This window comes from Carassius auratus, chromosome 45, assembly GCF_003368295.1.
Source record: "Carassius auratus strain Wakin chromosome 45, ASM336829v1, whole genome shotgun sequence".
NCBI classification, from domain to species: domain Eukaryota; kingdom Metazoa; phylum Chordata; class Actinopteri; order Cypriniformes; family Cyprinidae; genus Carassius; species Carassius auratus.
The window spans coordinates 10,254,375-10,276,572 of record NC_039287.1 but is presented as its reverse complement, the minus strand read 5'-3'; the positions used below and the strand labels follow the sequence as shown (position 1 = coordinate 10,276,572).

The 22,198-nt window shown below is 38.0% G+C and overlaps 1 protein-coding gene across 1 annotated transcript in view; it reads right to left on the bottom strand.

Annotated features, from left to right (window-relative positions):
• The window catches only part of LOC113063237 (serine/threonine-protein kinase MRCK beta-like), a 492,601-nt gene that overhangs the window by 463,575 nt on the left and 6,828 nt on the right, over positions 1 to 22,198 (bottom strand). The window lies entirely within an intron of this gene.

Below are 22,198 nucleotides of genomic sequence, written 5' to 3'. Positions count from 1 at the left end.
CAGTTATGCAGTATTAAAATAACTGGATTTTGTGTGAAATCTGCATGAGGAATTATTTCATCATCTTACAAAACTCCCAGTCATTCAGATACACATTTAGTTGATTTCACCAAGCAATGGTAGATGTTACATCACCTTACATAGTGTTTGTAAACGTATAATTAAACCAAGTGACTGGTACTTGGTTTAATTATACATTATTATATAATTGCACAGCAATAAGTTGCATAACCATTTCATTTTCATAATGCAGGGATCTCCAACCCCGCTACTGGAGAGCTCCCATCCTGCAGACTTCAGTTTCAACAGATTTCAGATTATCAAGTAAACCTGAAAATCTTGGATAGGTTTGGAGCTGAGATCTGTAGGACTACAACTCTCCAGGATTAGGGTTAGAGACCCCTGCCATTATGAATCTCATAATGTATCCGATTTATGTGATTCTTTTTAGTGAGTAGGCCGCAAAGCAACCTAGTCCATGCATGCAAATAAAGGCCATTATCAGTGGGGGCTATCCATTCTTAGTAAAATACCCCCTGTTTGTTTGCTATAATTTTAATTAATCTTTATCTGATTTTACAGGTAGGATTCAAACTAATTAATTTGTGCTAACTTTCAAAGGAAGAGCATAAAACATCCAAGCTAGTAGAGATAAAGCCAGCCAATCTGCTGCTGGCGCTTCCTTCCCTAGAGGCCACTTTTTATAGAGTGATGTGCCTGTAAAGTGCAACATGTTTCTGTCTGTCAGACAAATGTGACGATGCACTCTAGATCTCTAACGAGGAGGAGAAATGCACCGCAGAGAAAGAGAAGAGTGATGCACTTGCTCTTACTGGGTGGATTTTTGAGCAAATGGCTGTATTTGTCCTTTCATCCACCCACCAGCCATTTCCATATCGACTGAGGAAGACCTCACTTAAAGATGTCAAGTTGGTGTTGATGTTTATGACTCTGTATATGTTTGGACTTTGGGCTGGTTATAGTGCATCTTCACAGAAGAAGAACCACTGAGGCCACACAAGGAGTTTATGAGTTTACTAGGAGAAATGGTGAGCAAGTGTGGTGTAGGTGTGGATCAGATATCCCAAAAATATTCTGTGGACCTGATTAAATTAGTAGACAATATTGGTCAATCTGGATCTTTTTGACCACCACAGCTTGGCCACCTTAAACTGGTTACTTGGCTCTTCCAACAGAACCCTGGACCAAAATAGTCTACTACCTCATCTTGTTAGTAGACCATCCATGAGGTCCCTCAGTTTGGTTAACCTCTAACAAACAACTACTAATGTACTATACATAAGACAGCTTGAACGTAAAACAGGTTTCTCCATCAGGAGTCAGGACCCTTGACCCAACTAAGATACCTTATCTGTAAAGATACCTCTAAAGTTATCTTAGCCTGGTTCCGGGTTAACCATCTGATCCAGTTTGGACCAGCTAGAAACCTACAATCTTCCAGCTTCCACCGTTTTGGGAAAACACTGCAGCACCACTCCCACACAACTGCTGTTAGTCTGGAGGTTCAAGCCACCATCTGTGGAAATGAAAGCAGAAAACATGTTTTGATCAAAACGCGGTCCGAAACAGCAATCCACGACTCGTGTGGTTGACATAATTATCTACAACTGTGCCTCCCTCCAGGCCCACTTCAGTTCTCTGAGTCTATACTTGAGTATGCTACTTTCTGCTCATAAGTAGGACACATCTGTAGTTTTGCTGCTGTTTTGACAGTCATTATCTCTTGTTTTTAACACTCTTTATCCTGTTTGCGTCTCGTTGACTTTCTTTGTCTTTGCTTTGCTTCATTTTACATTATTAACAAATGTGCTAAAGTGTCCTTCAGTGGTAAAACAACATGTAAAGCATCTGCTCAGCTAGTTTTGATGCAGCAGCATCTGTTGGTGATACCTGTAAAGCAAATGTCTCACCATGGCCTCTGGGGCAGAATTCTGACCCACTTAGTAAAAATACATCTTCTAGACTCCTTTGAAGGTGCGGTTAAAAAGTGTGTCTCTTTAAATTCGGCAGCTGTTGCCATGGTTTTGCGACCTAAACCAGCAGCCTCAGTTCAATTTAAATGCAAGCTCAACGGGATGTCGGACGAGTGCTTGAACCCTCGAAACAAACGCAGGAAGAGAACTGCAGGGAAATATGCTGCATTTACTTTCTTTTGTACTGCTCTGTCTGATATTTTACTGGCTCTGATTACAGGTTTATATGCTCTGAAGGGGTTTTCTTGTGCAGGGTCACTGGATTAAGTCAAGAATAATCCGTATCAAATACTGACAGCCACAATCTTTTTTCTTTTTTTTTAAGATATCTACTATAAAGTTGAATTTATCTACATTTGTCAGGTTAAAATGTTTTTAAAGACTGAATTTTAAAGTTAATTCACCAAGCACTGAGATTTACAGGCCTTTGTACTGTTAAGAACGATATTTAATGTTAAATGGCTATGAAATGGTATCAGATCAAAAAAAAGAAACCATGTCAACCATCCCCAAAATACGGTTACAAATCTAAATCTCATTCCAAAGTCTGTTCCTTTAAAACTGGAGTGATGTTGGTAAGCAAAAGATGAGGCAGGAGAGGTCAAATATGAAGTGGAACACCGCCGGACAGTCTATTTTCTTTTATTTTCTGTTTGTGTGACTTTCCATCTGTGTTCAGCAGAGCAGTGATGCGATGCAGCAAACTTCAGAGCGTACTGGTCCTACAGGGCAGTGTTATGAAGGGCATCTGAGAACACACGCAAACACTGACCATCACAGACAGACACAGGTCACTGGTGCATGCTTACAGCCCAGTACACCTCATTTCTCCTGCGGCCATCACACTGAGAACAGACAGCGGAGCCGGAGCACCGAATACTCTTCACATAGCACGGCTTTTTCATTATTTGTCTTATATGACATGTTAAAGGCCCCCAATCCAACTTTTATTCATGTCTGTTAGCAAGCTCGTGCATTCTTAAAAGTTGGCAAAATATGCTTTATTTTGTTTTGCTTTATTATTATTTATCCTACATGTTGCAATCTAGTGAAATCCAAAAGTATTTTAGTCGATGTCTGTTAGCTTTGAGTCCATTGATATGTTAATGTATACCTAAAAGTTAGCAAAATGTGCACAATTTCCAGACTTTCTATTCTAGGTAAATGAACGTAAGTGGTGATATCAACCTTTTGGTCCATTATTGCAAAAATGTTTACCCCCTTACATACAAATCTCGGTTTTGGTCAATAGTCAATTGAAATGCTATAAGTTGACAAAATATGTACACAAATCTGGATTTTAGTCTATCTCTGTTAGCTTGGAGGCTATTAAAATGCTACCCATGTCAAAACATATATGAATTTACAATTTACAGTTATTCTCTTCCAAGTAAATTGACCAAAATCTTTTAAAAATGCATTTGCAATTCACAGTCTTTCTTTTGTACGTGAATGGACCAAAATTAGGACATCATCATCCGCTTTCTTATTATTTCTTCTATATGGCTAGGGGTTAAATTGGGATTTGTTATGTGGGGGACTCTATGGTATCACGCTTACACACACACACACACGAGTCATTGAGTCATTCATTCAAATGAATCGATCAAGCCACGTCTCAGCATTATCCGCTTGTTAAGTCTGACGTCACTTTTCACCGCTCCCGTGTCCAAACGCTCTATCAGATTCCACGAGAAAACAACAAAAGGTGCTAATATACACTCACAATGTGATATAATACTACCGAAAAAGATATCATCCTAACATTTAACTCCATACCGAAGTCCTAAATAGCCAGAGAATTAAAATATAAGTATAAAATGATTTTTGTTTGCGCACGGAGATTGTAGTGTACACCTTAAGTATGAAAACATTTATCTTAAATGTTTAATATGAATAAACAGTGCTTATGTGACTTTAAAATGTGGTGGTCCAACAGTTTTGCTCTCATAATTCTGCTCATTTGACCTTATACCTTAAAATCTGTTAAAAACAACAGTTTTGGTCAATTGCACATAAAATACAACAGGAAATAAAATTTGTCAGATCAGATCATAAGTCTTCAAATGTGAGAAACATAGTGAGGCGAACCTCATTCTAGATCATTCCTTTAATCTTTTCAGATCATTTTACTCTCTCTCTCTATGGGGCAGTTTCTCTCTGAAACACTCTCTGCGTATGGATTTTATACCCACTCACTTCATCAAAGTGCTGTCTGCTCGCTCTGTATCGAATAATAATCATTCTCCAGTCATGCCTCCATTCAGGGCTCAGTAATCACCTCCTGCTTTCATTTGCTCACTTTGCTTATTTCGCCCTCCCTTCTTCTGTTCCACACTTGAAAATGTCCCTGAACTGAAGAAATAAAGGCCGATAAAGTGTGACTGCATTCGGGGGGCTCAAGGGGCACCAAACTCCTTACCGTCAATGGCACCGGGACGAGGGATTTACATATGAATACATTTGAATAATTTCACATAAACCTCCCGAACGCTCGCGCTTTTGTTGTTTCTGAACACATATTCTAATGGTGACATTACAATTCAAAGCCTTGTAGATCAACCACAGCGTGCGGTCATGTCAAATCCCGTCCTCACACTTTGCAGCGCAGATGTCAGCGATGTCATGTTTCGGTCTGATAAAATTTGATTGTTTTTCACTATTTTTTCACTTGCAATGTGTAATATTTACAAATGTCGATTGAAAGAAGTGCAATATAATATGCATAACTATGTTTTCAGAGGTGTATAAAGACTTGAACCGTTTTTATAATCTTAGACTGAGCTCTACTGTATCTACATACACCGCAGGTCTCCTTTCATGGAAGTCACCACCATGTTTCTACAGTAGCCCTAAACGGACAAACTGCTCTACAGAGCATGCTTCGTCACTTTGTTGTTCATAAAACACTGACACAGTGATGAACAAGTACATTAATATTCGCAATAACATCAATTTATTGAATAATTAAGTAAATATAATTCCTTAATTTACCTTTGTAAAGAAATTATCTCTCTTCTGTCTTTACCGACGTCATCTTCGCCTGTGGTGGCCACCGTAGCTTCTCTAAAGGGAGGGTTTAGCCGTTGGTTGCAATTTGCAAAATTCACACAATGCACCTTTAAGAGCAAAGCCATACATTTTGGGATTTCTCTTTGGCACTGACCACAGGAGAGGAAATGTACACCTCTGCATTCATTTCATATTTAAATGCAGTGTAAAGCTTTGCTCATTAATCCACAATGAGAGCAGGAGACTTCCCTTCCAGTGGTCGACTGCTTCACAAATCCCCGCTCTGTGTTTATTTACCACGTGCTACACACACACACAGCACAAAGAACTGGGCCAGCCATATAAACAAACACTTAGCAGGGTGCCTAATTCCTTCCTGATCACCCTGGAGCTTAGAAAACAGCTCGTTTAACAAATTATTGATTATTTTTTTTTCAGATCAATCCGAAATCAGTTGTTTATTGGTATCATTAGGTTCTAAAATAGCACCTAGCAAGCTACGCTAGTGGATCAATTAGTTCCCAGAGCAATCAGAAATCTGTGTGCGAGTGATGAGAGAGGAAACTGCTGTCTCAGGACCTGTTAGTGGCTTATGGCATGTTTTAATGTGTTGATATTTTTATTTCTCAAATGAAGGGCACGCATTTAAAGGGATAGTTCACCCTATTATGTAACCTTTAACTCTCTCTTTGCTGTCAAACCCACTTTAAGTGGTTGCTTAGTGAAAATCCTGCGCTAGGGTTCTCATTTGCACTGTTTTGTGAACATTCACTTCATGTTTTGTTATGAAACACCAGAAACAATGGCATCTGGCATTATTGACATTTGGGGAAGTCATTGCCTAGTGGTTAGAGCGCTTGACTTCTAACCCTAAGGTTGTGGGTTCAAGTCTCGGGATGGTAAAACCATGAACCAGGAGCCCTTGAGCAAGGTACTGAACCCCAAACTGCTCCCGGGTGCTGCAGCATTATGGCTGCCCACTGCTCCGTGTGTGTTCACTGCTGTGTGTGTGCACTTTGGATGGGTCATGTCACTTTCACTTTAAGAGCAAGTAAGTTTTAACAAAATATGGTTTTAAGATGTGAAGTACACTACAAGTGCAAATTCAAAATCATTTCCTTTTCACAAGGGAATCCTTTGATGCTGTCATTCCGTGTGCTAAATATCGAGGAATCAATTGATTGCAACTAAGAAACACTGTCAGAAGCTGTTATGTTTGGGATGCATTTGAATGAAGGGTATCTTTACCTTCTCTTATCATATTTCTTTACATTTCCTAAAGCACAGATTTTAGCATTACCATTCAAAGATCTAGATCTGTTTGCACTGGTGTCAGATTCAGCTTGATTCTTCATCAGCTGACAGGACCATCTTACTATCTCTGTCTGAAATGCATTTTGCAGTGATGTGCGTGGATGTATATGCTGCAGATGTGTGTGCTTTTCCGTGCTTTGCTGTTTTGCAATACCTGGTCCCGTTGCCATAGTATCCATTATTCACTATGTGTTTGTGATGTGAAGGACAAAGCAATGATAAGTGCTGTTAGGAGCTCTCGCTTTCTCTCTCACTGTCCTCCACCCACTCCTCAAATGAAATGTCAGTAAAACCTCAGAAAACGGCTGAGAATGAGCCTGACATTGAAGAAGAAAAGTAAACTTCAAAAGCTATAAATGCAGATCCCTGTGCTGTTTATGTGCACTTGTTCATGTGTGCATGCTTATGTATGGAACATTTTAGCACAAAAAAAATTAGTCATCATTCATTTTTATTAAACTGCCATGTTTGATTTACAGATACAGTTCACCTAACAAACAAACAAACTAAATAATGAAATAAGCCATAAATTTACAAAGACTTTTAGAAAAAAAAAAAAATAGAAATGTTGCTTCGGCCACTAGCTGAAATAAATAACGCATGATAATGAAGTTCCATTAGTTAATGTTGGTGTTATTTTAACATTAACTAACAATGAGCAGTACATTTGTTATACAGTATATATTTATTTTTCTTAACATTAGTTAATAAAAACATAACTGTTCATTGTTAGTTCATGTTAGCTCAGGTCCATTAAAAGATATTAAGAGACAGCTTTTGATTTTAATAATGTATTAGTAAATGTTGAAATGAACGTTAAGATTATTACATGCTTTAGAAGTGTTTTTCAGTGTTATTCCATGTTAATTTATGCAGTTAACTGATGTAAACAAATGGAAGCTTATTGTGAAGTCTAAGTTTAAGCTGAAATACTAAAAATTTTCTAATAAATTAAAAATATATAGAAATATTTAAATAGAACAAAAAAAATGTTAATGTGTACTATAATAAATACTATAACGTTACCACTTTTTGCCAATGTTTGTCATTATAGAGCTTGGTAGTATGGAAATATAGAAAGTATGAAACGAAAAGGTAAGGTAAGACTTTATTTAACTTTCTTTCTCATAATTGTGAGTTTACATGTTTTAATTCTTAAGTTTACATCTCGAAATTCTGACTTTTTGTTTTGTCATGGAATAATAATAATAAAAAAAGATACATTTTTATCTCCAGACTTGGTTTCTTGCAAATGCAAGTTAACATCTTGAAGTTCTGTGTTTATATTTTGAATTGCAAGAAAAAAAGTGTCAGATAAAAGTCACATTATGGCCTATTTATCCCATGGCAGAAATAAGCCTCCGTATGACAACCCCATATAGAAAAGTGACAATAAAAAAAAATTCTGATCTTCCGAAGAAAAAAAATAATTATTTTAGCTTGAACTGTCCCTTAAAGAAAGAAGAGCCAAAGTACATAAAAGTAGGTTTTGTGGATGTTCAGACTTGAAATGTGCAGAAGCAGAGAGAGAACATAAAGCAGTGTGTGGTGTCAGAGAGAAGCTGACTCAGATTGCTGGCTCTGTGGTGGTTCACAGTGGGGTGTGTGAGCTGAATGATGTCCTAGTCAGCACCCCGAGGTCATCAGATCAGACTCCCCCCCCCTCACACACACACGCACACACACACACATCTATAGTGATACTGTAGAATTCATCCCAAGTTTTTCTAGGTCACTTCCTGCAGTGCTGGCACACCTGCTTCATCAGTCTGCTTATATACACAGACACATGTAATCTTTTATATGTTTACTATCTGCAATATGCAGAGATCTACACGTCATCCATATAAGACCCAGCTACTGTATGTGACAGGTCACACATCTTGAGACAAAAAATTTCAGTATCATTCCCCACCAGCTTTTCTTTCCTTAGTCGTTTCCTTCAAATAACCCTTCTAGACAACCCCATCTCCAAATAGTTTGCCCCTGTCCTGTGAAAGTGCTGTGTCTGTGTGTTGGGAGTGAAGGGGTGTAATGAGTGGGCTCCTCGACACATTGATTCTGCCTGATTGTCTGCCTCAGGCTCATCCAGGGTCCATCATGGAGGGACAATTGTTTTTCATTAACCGCGAGTCAGAGAGGAGCAGGGGTCAGTAACCTGGGCTGAACTTAGAGTGATGCCAGTGGGATAAACTATTACAGCCCTGCAAGGGGGGAGGAGGCCTTGTCGATATATACGGGGATGGTGAGATGGAGGAAAACAGAATTTCAAACATTTAACATATATTTTCTCTTCAGATCTCTATCAAGCAAGGATCCAATGAGGGGAACTGAAGTGAACCCAAGTGCAGTTTATTCCAAACATGAACAAATATAATCCAAACAACCTTGGTTTGGAGGGCCAGCCCCGTGAAGAGGAATAGGACCTGGATCATGGCCTGCACAGTGGAGCAAAGGCAGGTCTAGATCATGGAGCAGAGGGTCATGGTGCAGTGGTGGACCTGCGTTGTGGAATTGTGGTGGGCCTGGAACATGGAGCAACAACAAGTCTGGTCTATGGAGCAGTGGAATACCTTGACCATGGAGAAGAGGTGGACTGTAGAACATAGGTGGGCCTGGACCATGGAGCAGTAACAGGCCTGGTCTATTGAGCACTCTGAAATGAATTGAAACACTCTGATGTGGTAGCCATGACATGATTGTATTCTGGTGTGGCGGGTACTGCAAGATTGTGGTGCGCCTCGTCCACAAAACACACAGTGTATGATGAGCCACACAAAAGAAGGGCATGACTAATATATTGCTCCAGAGACCAGTTTATTTTGCCTTCAGGTAGCCTGGAACGAATAGTTTCATTCAAACCCACTTGAAAATTGTCTTGGAGCACCACATTATTAAAATGCACCACGTTACTGAGTTCACAAAAGTCCTGAACATAATCCTGAATGGGGTGATTTCCCTGGAGCAAACATAGCGAGGCAACTGCTGGGTTCATAGTTGAGTGTCTAGCTTTCTGGAAGGACCCACTGAGGCGAGTTGAAATGAACCCAAGTGCAGCTTATTCCAACCATGAACAAATACAATCCAAACAACCTTGGCTTGACTAAAAACAAGATGTGACCATGACAATAAAAACAAACACACAAACATTAGTACAGTCGTTTTATTATTATTATTATTATTATTATTATTATTATTATTTTATACTTTATCTCACAGTAACTTTTTTTCCTGCTCTGAGGCAGGCTTTTACGTGGCATTTTATTATTATTTGCCATTTTACTAGCGCAGATAAATACATGTCCTCCACAAAATGTCTGCTTTTTAAGATCTAAACAAACCTCTGGAAGAGGACTAGATTGCAGTCATGCAGCTCAGGATGCTTGTGCACTTTATCTGAGGTAGTTTAAAAAAAGACAAAGAGAAAATCAGCTATCCTTCTCTTCATTTCTAGCTTTATACACTCCTTCACTCCTTCGCAGTGGTCCACTGTTTAGGTCAGTCAAAACCACATTGGAGATGATCTACTGTAGAAATTCTCCTCTGCATGTCTCTGCTTTTATCTGATCAATAAACAGACTGCAAATCTCTCTGCAAATGTTTTGAGGGATTTATTTTGTTAAGAAACCTTGTGTTTCCAATATTCTTCCTCTCTATTTACTCTATTGGTTTATTAACTCTTTTTTTTTTCCCCAGTTGAGGTATGGTAAGTGTTATTCAGAGCAGTGAATGTTTTGTGAGGGCAGCTCATGTGTTGTTCTTTATTATGGTCAGGTTAATTAAACAGGAGGATGCTGGGTAATTCCGCACTGCACTTTTCCAAATTTTTCACCATCCGCTATATGGAGAAGAACAGATAAGAGGACACATTCAGCATTGAGAGGAAGAATAATGTTTGTGAATCTAGACACAATAGTTATATGTCTACCATTTTATGGAAGCTTCATTAATACTGTTGCATTTCATTTGAACAGATAATACTGTTTTAATGCTAGAAATATTCATCTTCTTATTGGTGTTATTAGATGGTCTGAGGTGGTCCAGATGGTTGAGGCCAAGTTTGATTAGCTAGTTAGACAAATCATCATTTATTTTGCCATTAATTTAAATAATAATCTAGTGAGATTTTTAAATGCACAAGCCGTCTGACTACAGCCATTTTATGTCAGGTAGCTTTGCAGGAAAGTTTCTTCAAGCGTCTTGGAGATATGACCTGCTGGACTGAGTTTGTCTCAGTTTCATCTGTTTCTTCATGTAATCACAGACAGATGTATAGATTTCGGAGAACCAGGACAAATATTTGCTGGTTAGTAAATATTTGTTGGTTGGTAAATATTTGTCCTAAATCAAACACTCAGGCATTTAAGTGGCACAGGAATCTGCATTCGGTACCCAACTCTACTTTCGACACATACATGTTTTACCAAATAAAAAGACAGCACTTTTAGAGTTCGTCCCACTATTATTACGGCATATGTAAAAGATTAAAATCTAATATTTAGTTACAGATCCCTTGCATGCAATCAGAGCAGTGAGTCTGCAACCCATAGACATCACCAGACTCTTGGTCTTATGCTTTGAAATGCTCTTCCCTAGCCTTTAATGCAGCCAATTCCAACTGTTGCTTGATTTGGGAAGTTTCTGTCTGTAGTCTCCTCTTCAGCTGGTGAAATTAATGTTCATTTGGATATAAATCTGGAGATTGATTTGGGCAATCTAAGACTTTACATTTCTTTACCCTGATAAAGTCCTCAACTGAACTGGCAGGGTGTTTTGGGTCATTGCCCTGGTCTAATATAATATGCTTTCTAATGTGTTTGGTGGCATCTTCTTGAATACTGGTAGCCAAGATGATTTTGTACCCTTCCAAATTCATTCTGCTACTGCCATCATACATTAACTCATTGTTAAAATGAAGAGGTCCTGTTCTAGAGACAGCCATGCATGCCCATACCATGACACCACCTCCACCAAGCTTTGCAGATGAGGTTGTATATTTAGGATCATTTACAGTTCCCTTTTTTCTCCACACTTTTGCTTTCCAATCACTTAGATAAAGGTTAATCTTTGAAGAATCTTATCTTTCTATTTTTGGTGCTGATCAGAGGTTTGCATCTTGCAGTGTAGCTTCTGTAATTCTGTGTCAAATTCTCCTGCGGACTGTAGATTGACAGAGCATCACCCCAGCTTTCTGGAGGTTGTTAATGATTTTACAGACGTATTTTAGGGTTCGTTTTCACAGCTTTTATGATATGTCTGTCATCAACTACTATTTTTTTTCTCAGCCGATCAGGTCGTCGTAGGTTGCTGATTGTCGCCGGTATATTTCCAGACTCTTGATTTGTGAAAACACTGACATCATGTTCATGCGTATTACATGGTTAGGCTATATTCTTTACAACGTGACATTGCCAGCTACTGGGCATGCATAATCCAGCATTTTTAGTTGTTTTCGCAAATCTGTGTAAATGTGGATCATATTGACAACATTGTTAGCTATGCAAAACTTTTCAAAAATTACATTTTTAGTACATAATTGTTGTGTAAACATACCAAACATGTTGCATCATGCAAAACATACTGCAACGTTTTGAGTTAAAAATCTCACCTTGTGTTCTACTGAAGAAACAAAGTCACCTGCTGTATATCTTGGATGCCTTTTATTTTTGGTTGAACTATCCCTTTAAATATAATTTTTTACCATTCGATTTGAAACATGCATTATGTTGCAGTTCCTAATAAAGTTCTCAGCCAACTAGCAAATAGCTCTTTTATCCACCCACCGAAACCAATTTTTACTTGCCTTTGCTTGGCTTGTTAATTCTGGACAGTGTGTGTATAATATTTATATTCTATAGTAAGACCACATCTAATTCCCTCAGCATATCTATATACATATATCTGTATATAAAGCCACTCCAAAGTTGGGAATTACAGGAAGCCGTGGTTAGATGAATGGATGTCACGGCTCCTCGATAAGGCTGCTAGTTTGAATAGCACAAATGGGATTTAGTGCATACTCTATATTCAGCATTTATCTTATTGGATTGTCCCTGCTTCAGTGGCCTGCTGTTCACACTATTAGGAATTAGTGTGAAACCCCACAACTGGACTTATCTGACATCCTCACAGAACCCACAGCTAGATGCACCAGTTCTGGGATTTATCCTCTTTCGTTTTTCTCCTTCTCTTTCCTCCAGTATCTCTGCCCTGCTTTCTCTTTCTGTCTCTCTATTTGCTTTTTTCCCTCCCAGTGTTAATCCATGACCACAGAGCAGTCGAGGCCCAAGCCTTTTTATGTCCCGTTGAGTCTCATTGTGAGATTCTTACTGGGACTCCACAACTTTTAATAACAGTGGCTTAATAACTCCTGCAGATTGCTTTGGTTAGCGATGCAGTTTTTACAGAACCAAATTAAATCTCAACTCTGCTCTTTTTTCATCTTTGTCATGTTCTTTCTCTCTGTTGCACGCAAACAGAAGCGTCATGCCCATTCAGACCGAAGGTCCACAGATTTTTGAGCCGAATGGATATTGAATGCACTTCCAAAAATAAATTAAATTGTATTTTTGGAAATTGTGAGAAATCGCACATTCACGTGTCTGCATTTGGTAAGTTCAATTAATGTGAATGTTAAAACAGGAGTTTACATACACTTTGATGCCACAGACCCTTAAAGATGAAACCCCCTAAACGTGTGAAAATATTATTTTGAAATTGTTTTGTTCTATTAAGATATCACTGCATCTTATTTGCATATTTTTAAATAATAAAATAAGTGACCTGTTTGTAGAAAGCCTTGTAGAGGTGTTTGTTACGTCATTGTATCACTTGCTCAAAAATGAATCCCCTGCAGTGAATTCAATTCATTTCAATTCACGCTTATTTGTATAGGCTAGTGCTATTCAAGATACACATCATTGCAAAGCAGCTTCACAGAAGATGAAAGTTTCTACATCACAATTAGGAGTAGTTTATCAGCGGTGTCAAGGTGACATCCTTATGGCAGAAATGTACAGTTCCAGAAGAGTACAAATCATTCAGTTAGTTAATGACATATATTCAAACAGAAATGGTGAACACGATTAGCAGCAGTGATTATATGTTGTGATCAAACTTACAGTAATGTAAGGAATGTTTGTATGCCAGCTCAGGGTTGGCGTCATCTGAGGTACTCGGGAGGCGTTGGGTCATCTCAAATCTTCATTAGAAGATGGATCCAGACTGAAGCTTGTGTACTTTTTGGACTGTTTGGTCTGATAAATGTTTTTTTTTTTTGCTGCGGAGAAAACAATATTATGGCTTGAGGAATTTCGATTAAAAAAGCACCCCTGTTTACAGTTCTAATTTATTTTTTGTTTTCCATGCCGAATTGTTTCTGTTCAGGGAAAAAAAAAACTTATTAGCTTCTGACAGGTGGCTTCATCATGACATTGTGTGATTTTGTAATGTCACAGAGTTGGCATGTAATGAGACAGACTCATCACAAAGCTCTGAAATATTCTAGAAGATCATTTCACAAATGCTATAAAGCACACCTCATATAAATTAACTTACTGTCCATCATTTTATTTTAACTGCTATTCTAATGCGAATCACTGAGACTCAGGATGCACACAAAGGAAATTGTCTTGTAGACCAGTTGTGATAATGGACAACGGCTTGGTGGAAGTGTGTCTGTATCAAGCTAAAGCTTTAGGAGTGTTGTATACTTATCAGCGATCCAGTTCTGTCACGTTCCAGTTAGACTGTAGTGTAGTGTTTGATTTTTAATGCCAAACAGATTTTACCTAAATAAAAGACTAATATCGCAATTCACCAGCTTATGTTATGTTGTATTTCAGATTGACATGAGATGCGGTTTCTAAATGAAATGATCAGCCAGCCTCACCAACTAGTTTTACCTACTATACATTTTCTTATGTAAAAAAAAAAAAAAAAAAAAAGATTGTTATAATAATAATAAAAAAATAACAAATTAAATGATAAACAATTATTTCTATATTTACTTTGTTTGCAGAGTTGCTTTTTTGTTGTGAACACTGCACACTAAATATGCAACTGCTTCATCTCTCAGCTAACCATAAGGTCCTCACCCTGAAAAAGCTGGGTAGTACTAATTAACAGCTTTTTTTTTGGTGAGAGGTTTGTTGGTTTATAAACATTGATAGTCAACTGCAGTGATTCGCATGTAGAAAGCTTTCTGTCCGGTGCTGTCATTTCATCTTGCATCCAAGAGTGGCATGAGGACTGTAGGAGAAAAGTTTCATATGTAAGCCATAACTCTGTCAGAAGTGTTTCGGCCTTTCGTGCGTGAGCAGTTGTACTTTTCCCCCGTCTCTTTGGCCTACTTAGATGTGGTGTAAGTAGCACAGTGCTCTCTCTGCCGCTCTCAGTAGAGCAGGGTTGAATAATTGACTGAGTGCGGGCTGGTTGGTAAAATCCTTGTGGACATCTTGCCTGTCTGCTCTTTGTAATGACACTCATTATTCCCGCTCTCAGGGACGGGCCATGCCACATTGTGTGAGAGAGGGGAGAGAAAGAGACGAAATAAAAACACAGTGACTCTCTGCTCATACTCTCCACCAGAAGTCTCAGTTCATGACACATACACAAGGACTCAAGATCGGACATGTCTGACAAAGATCCCTATTATAGTCGGCTACAGGTGTGTGTGTGTGTGTGTGTGTGTGTGTGTGTGTGTGAGAGAGAGTGCGCTAGATAGAGAGAGAGAAGTGGGTGACAGTAAATTTCAAAGTGAATGCCGACCAGCAGAGATTGGTACTACATTTATTTATATATTGATTGAATGATTGATTTTTTTTTTTATTCTGATGACTTTAAATTCGAAAAAATACTGTAAACAGCTAGATTTTGGTCCCTAGATATGACTCAGGTGTTTTCTCTTAAGTCCTAGAAAAAGTAATGATAGTCTTTCCTCAAAAGGGTGAGAAGTTTGAAGTGCATGATAATCGTCATGTCTTCATATTAATATTTGTTGCATTATACTGGTCAAAATTCAAAAGGTGATGTTATCATGTTAAATATAGCTATATTTGTATATACATTTACCTGTACATTTACAGTTGAAAGTAAGTAAAAAAAAAAGTTAGATTTTTAATTGCACTACTTTTTAGTACAATAATTATTATATAGGGCAATATTATGGTAAAAGTGCTTTGAAACAATATTTAATAAAATTCATAATAATTTATTATTGTGAAAAATACAAATACATTTTATTTTAATTTTTATACTATTTATTTTATTCAAGATTTTTCATTTAAAATTAAAAAAATGGTTAGAAAAAAAGACAACTTAATATCCTCCAGATAATATTTTAATGTTTTTTTGTGTAATCCCAATATAGAAGATAATTATTTAATTGTACTTATTCTTTATACAGTCTAAATGGATTTAGCAAAAACAAAACAAAAAACAAAAAATAATAAAAAATAGCTGTGTTTTTGGCTAGGGGTCACTCACAAGGGGATCATGGGGCATCTTTAGCATCAAAACGTTTGAAAACCTTGACTCGTGATGATACTGATAAAGATAAAAGAAAAAATGTCTTTGGACTTGGTTTAAGTACCACGAGAGCCACTGCAACATTAATTTGCATTTTACCAGTGTAATTTCCAGAACAGGAGCCAACACTGCACCTTTTCCTCTCACTCTTCCCTCGTTCATTTGTTTGTGTAGCTGAATAGCATAACAATTGCGTTTGCAGAAAATCTGAAAGCTGCCCTAGTTTTACTGATGAGTTGATCATCATACACAGACATATATGCTCAGAAAGAGACACGCTTCCTTTGAAGATGATTTACTTCCCTAAGAAGCAGAGCAGATTGGAAACGTTGTGCTTATGAGTCTGTGAGCCGTCTAAAGAATGGCTAAAGTTGCTTTCAGTGCAGAGACGGCAGTCAGGGCTCATACACCGAGGGATGAGGCACAGATTTATTTGTGATACACGCACTTCTTCCTGTGTCCGTGTTTTATGGATCCTCACACACTTGTGCCCAGCTTCCCTGGTTCAGCTTTCTGCATGTTTATCTGTCTCAGTGTCTGTTTGAACACTTCCATGATGGCAGCTCATAGACTTCAAGTCAAATCTATTCAAACTCAAGAGGCACGTAAAGGTCAACCTATCAAGCAGAGCAAATTTGAGACAGAGCAAAGAATTGAAAGAACCCCAAGGAGGGAGAGATGAAAGCTAATGGGACATAAAACACAGGTTTTGGAGAGTTTTGTTGTTTGTTGAGAATAGTTGTGACGAATAAATAAATAATATAGAATAAAGAAAGAATATGTGAGTTATTAAAGAAAGAATATTTTACAAAAGCACAATGTTTTTTATATTGTTAGTGTACACCAATAAAAGACCCTTCACAGATTCAAATTATGTATTACAATTATATGTACAATTAAAAATGAGCATTTTAAGTTCTCTTCGCTGTTATAAGGAAAAAAATGCAAGTGATAGCGCCTCTGTCGACCCTAGAGGGTTAAATCGATAAAATATGACAATAAAGACATTATATAAGGTTACAAATTATTTCTTTTTTTAAGCAAACTATGTTCTTTTGAACTTTCTATTTATCAAAGAATCCTTAAAAACACAAGTATAATGTTGTTTACACAAATGCGGATATCAGCATATTAGAATGATCACAGGAAAACTGTAATAATATTTCGCAATATTACTTTATTTTTTTTATCAAACAAATGTGCCCTTGGTGAGAAAGAGACTTCAAAAACATTTTAAAAAGTCTTAATAGGTATTAAAAGTAAGATTTATTCAAAATTGCCTATAGACCAATTTAAAAAGGACTCAAATGATGGCGAATAGACAGAGCCATCACTATAGGAAACATCATCCCGATTCTTTGTGGTTCTGGAGTTATTGTAGCATAACAGGGAACATACTTCAGACTTTGAAATTAGGTCAGTCTCTGCCTCGGTGTCTTTCTTTCTTTTTCTCTTTGTACCTAGGGATGCCATTCTCTTTCTTTTGTTTCCATGTGTACATGTACAGTACCTCCACACCTCCATTTTAATGCGCACACACACAGCTGCTCGGTGAAAGTGGGGCAGTTGGTTAAGGTAGCCGTGGGGAAAGAAAGGGGGGATCGTCTGGTCGGACACGTGGCGGATGCTATATCCAGACTCTCATTACACTGACTGTCTGTCAGAGATGAATTAGAGGCAGGTCAAAACAACCCCCACTATTAATCATTATATATTGATCATCAGAGCAGGTCTGTGTGAGAGAGAAAGAGAGAGTGAACAGAGGGGGCGGAGGGACCCCTGAAGCTATTAGGGAGACGAGATACTCACATAGGTTCTTAAGGGGACGGGACACTGAATCTACATATTTCCCAAGCTGTCCGGTGTCTTTCTCTCCCTGTGTCTCTACACGCACATTAATATTCTGCACAGAGTGACACTTACTGTATTTACATATTTGTAACGACTCTCGTCGGCCCTGTAATTAATGATGCCCGCTGATGCGAGGCGGAGTCTGAAGGCATGTTTCATCTGCGTTGCCATGGCTACCCATTCCCGCTGTGACACCATGGCGACTGGAGACACGGGTGTTAACTGCTTCCTTGAGGGTCAGGGCTTCATAGTCACTCTGTCATAGTCATGCTGGAATAAAGTGATATATCCATCCATTCATTTATCCATCAGTACCTCCATCCATCTCTGTAGCCACGTGCCAAAACCCTTGTGCCTTAATGTAAACACTGGCACTTCTTTTAACCTTCGGAAGGTGTCCACTACATTGGACAGATAGTTAAAAGCCATCTTAACCATCCAAAGCCCCATGGGTTATAACCTTTGACCCTTTCTTATAGTTCTATATGACTTGTTTATATATATATATATATATATATATATATATATATATAGAGAGAGAGAGAGAGAGAGAGAGAGAGAGAGAGAGAGAGAGAGAGAGAGAGAGAGAGATTTGTAAAGGTTTTAAAGCTTCATGAAATAGTGTTGAAATAAGTAGCGAAAAAGTTCTGGTGTGATTGAATTTAAGGACTAATCTTTAATTCCATGTACTAGAATCTAAAGAATATTGATCACAAACAAAAGAGGGCACATTTGTAAAAGTGAAGGGCAGAGAGAAGAATATTGATCAGTGGCATTACTTGAACTTCAGGCAGGACAGAGATGTGAAACTGGAGACAAGTGAAACATGAAGAGCTGTTTGCTTTGACAATATGTCAGTGCAATTTACACCATATACTTTATGAGTGACTTCAGTCATTTGGGAGTCTCTCCTTTTTAAAATTAACATGACATATTCTTAGAGTATGTTTCATAATAGTTTTAAATGTACAATTTGTAACATATTTGCAGTAAAATAACCAAAACCACTAGGCTAGAGTTATATATTTTGTCCAGCTGATTACTAACAATATCTCTAATATTTTCAACTACTTGTAAATCATGAGTTAATTCCCATTCTAAACAGTGACACGTGGCAGTGCTGTCGCCTGTCAATGACGTTAGTTACCCTTTGTTATCGTCTTTACTGACGTAGAAACCACATGACAACAGTGTCGTGGACAATATCGGTGTTGCATTTTCTAGATGGAGAGAGCTTCACGACAAACTTCAACTAGAAAGAGATGCCGATCTCACTTGTGTTTTACTCGACAGGTGAGTTGTTTTGATTCGTATCTTTACAGAAAATGTATGCTATTATAATGATCAACAAGATTACCATTATAGGCATCAAATACGGGGCATCGCATCTCTAGACCCGCGCGAGGATGCGTCTGATCCATAGTCTGATCGCATCTTTGTAGTGAATGTTTGACTGTACACGAGTGTATATATTTGTTGAACAAGTGGTAATAGTTTTCATATCGTTTGATTGATGGCCATCAGCGGTTGGGTAGAAGACAACAAATCCCATCATTCCACGCTCCTTCTTAGCGTCATCAAACCACACGATAGTTATTGTTATGGTAGTGCGCCCTCTAGTGGCAGGTCCTACAACCTGTACCTTTAAAGTCACTTTTATAGAGCTTTTTCATCTCAGAGCTTGACAACACCCATCCGCACACACTGAAAGGCCATTAAAGTTTTAATTGAACTGCCTGAGGCTCTGTTCTTAATACATCTTGTGCAGTATTATGAACAAAAGCAATGACAACAGTGTCTTTGCACCAGCCCAAAATAACGGTCTTACATTCTATGTATCTGTCTTTCTTGTATTATATTATATATATATATATATTAATATAGATATGTTTTGGGATCTTCTGGCATAAAGATGAAAAGATTTACTTAAGATTATTTTAGGCTTTCTTTTTAATTAGGACTCATCCTTACCCTGATTCACCCTGAAGAAGACTTAACTAACATGAAAAACATACTATATTAAATGATTAATGGTTAATATTAATGGTTATCCATGTCATACTACCTTTCTTCTTTGTTGGTCTTAACTGCTCAAAAGCACCCCCTGGTGGTGGAATGTGAATGGAACACAACACACCAAAGAGTGTTTAACAGTGAATGCTTGTTAATCGACATAATGAAGTTAGTCATTATGAAGAAATGTTAAAGGTCCAACAGGAGATCTTGGAAAATGCTAACTTAGCCTGATAGCACTGAAAGCAAATGTCCCATCCTCCCTGCAATCTTCACCAAAGCCCACAACCCATGAATGCATTTTTAGGTATGTGCTTCTCCCTTTTTGATTTAGTGTTTGTTTGATAAGATTAATAAACTACTGACACCGGAATATCTTGTTGATAAAATGATCAAAGCCTAAATGTTTCTAATGACAGTTTGTAAACAATATAGTTTAAACAATTGTTCTTGACAACATAAGCACTAAATTTAAATGAATGTAAACAAACAAACAAACAACAGGCCCAATTCTTGTGCGCCAAAAGAAAATGGTTCCAAAGTTGACTGTTTATATAAAAATGTTTAAAATGTGATTGAGGATGCCATAGTATCCTTATTAAGTATATTTGATTAAATATGCTCCACAAAATATTCAAAAAGTCAGTGTTTTATTTGGTGTTTCAACTCAACACGTGTAACAACATCACTCTTTCTAGCCTACTTGATTTTAATCTAGTTTAAGGATTTACATTTACATTAATCATTTAGCAGACGCTTTATCCAATGTGACTTACAAATGAGAACAATAGAAGCAATCAGACCAACCAGAGGACAACAACAGTAAACAAGTGCCATGACAAGTCTAGTCTAGTCTAGCACAGAAGAAGATAGGATAGAAAAGAAAAGGTAAGTGCTAGTATTAGTTGTCTTTAGATGTCTTTTTTGAAAAATGAGTAAAGACTCAGCTGTTTGAATTGAGATTGGGAGGTCATTCCACGAGCTGGGCACAGTCCAGAAAAGGTCAGTGAGAGTGATTTTGAACCTCTTTGGGATGGCATAAATTCACTTGCAGAATACAAGCTTCTGGAGGGTGGCATAAGTTTGAACTAGTGAGTTTAGGTATATTGGTGCCGTGCCAGTGGGATATCTTGTAGGCAAGCATCAGTACTTGAATTTATGCGAGCAGCTACTGGTAGCCAGTGTAACCTGATGAGGAGAGGAGTTGACGTGAGTTTTTTTTGGCTCACTGAAGACAACAATCTATCTGAGAGGTAGGACTTTAAACCACAGGAGTGTGGTTCCAGTGATGCCCATCTTTCTGAGGGTGGACAGTAGAATCTGGTGATTTAACTGTGTCAAAAGCAGCAGACAGATCCAGCAAGATGAGTACATAGGATTCGGAAGCTGCTCTTGCCAAGTCGCAGGGCTTCAGTATCCGAAAGCAGGGCAGTCTCAGTTGAGTGGCCACTTGTGAAGCCAGATTGGTTGCTGTCCAGGAAGTTGTTCCTGTACAAGAACAAGTGGGCAAAAAGTTGTCCAGGCAACAGGTTAGAGTGGGAGCAAAGAGTGTCAGTAGCACTGAGTCCAGAGCTGAAACTGAGAGAGTGAAGGAAGTGAGGATGAAACCATAGAGAATAGGCGAGAGGGAGAGAGTGAGTGTAGGTTCCGTCAAAAGGTGACCTGCGGTGGAGTGGATGCTGATTCAGGAGTAAGTGTGAGGTTAGAAGTTATGAGAAAAGTGGTCTGAAGTTGTGCAGTGGAGTGACTAAAGTGTTGTACATAGAGCAACCAGCGCATGTAGATGAGGTCCAGTTGTTTGCCTAATTTGTGAGTCGCTGTAGTAAATTCTCGCTTGAGATGAGATGAGGCAAGCAGAAATGTGGGAAATCAGCAGCCTTGGGGTTTATCTAGGTGGATATTGAGTCACCAAGCAGTAAACAGAGGAGTACCATCCTCAGGAAGTGTAAAAGTAACACATGCTAACTCCTCCAAGAAGTTTCCAAGTTTGGATTGGGGGATGATAAACGACAACAAAGTGGATTTAACAGGGTGGGTTATAGCCAATTGTATGTGATTACAAGAACTGTTACCTGTAATAGAATAGTTGAAGATCACATTTTTCCCATTCTTTTGAGATAAGGAGACAGTACCTCCACCCCTCCCCAGTTGGTGCGAGGGGTGTGGGAACAAGTGAAATTAGTGGAGAGCAGTGTTGGGAACGTTTACTTAGTAATTAGTTATAGTTACTCACTACTTGTTTCCAAAAGTAACTGAGTTAGTAACTGAATTAGTCTATAAAAATAAATAATAATATAATAAATAATAATAATATAATAAATAAATAATTACCAGGGAAAGTAACTATTTGCGTTACCGTATAAAAAAAAAAAAAGTTGCTACATGTCAGAGAATTTTTTACTTTTTTTTTTTTGCAGTTTTCACAAGTCAGTTGAAATGAGTAGAACAGACAGGTACATAACTTTCTATATTTACTGCACGTCAAC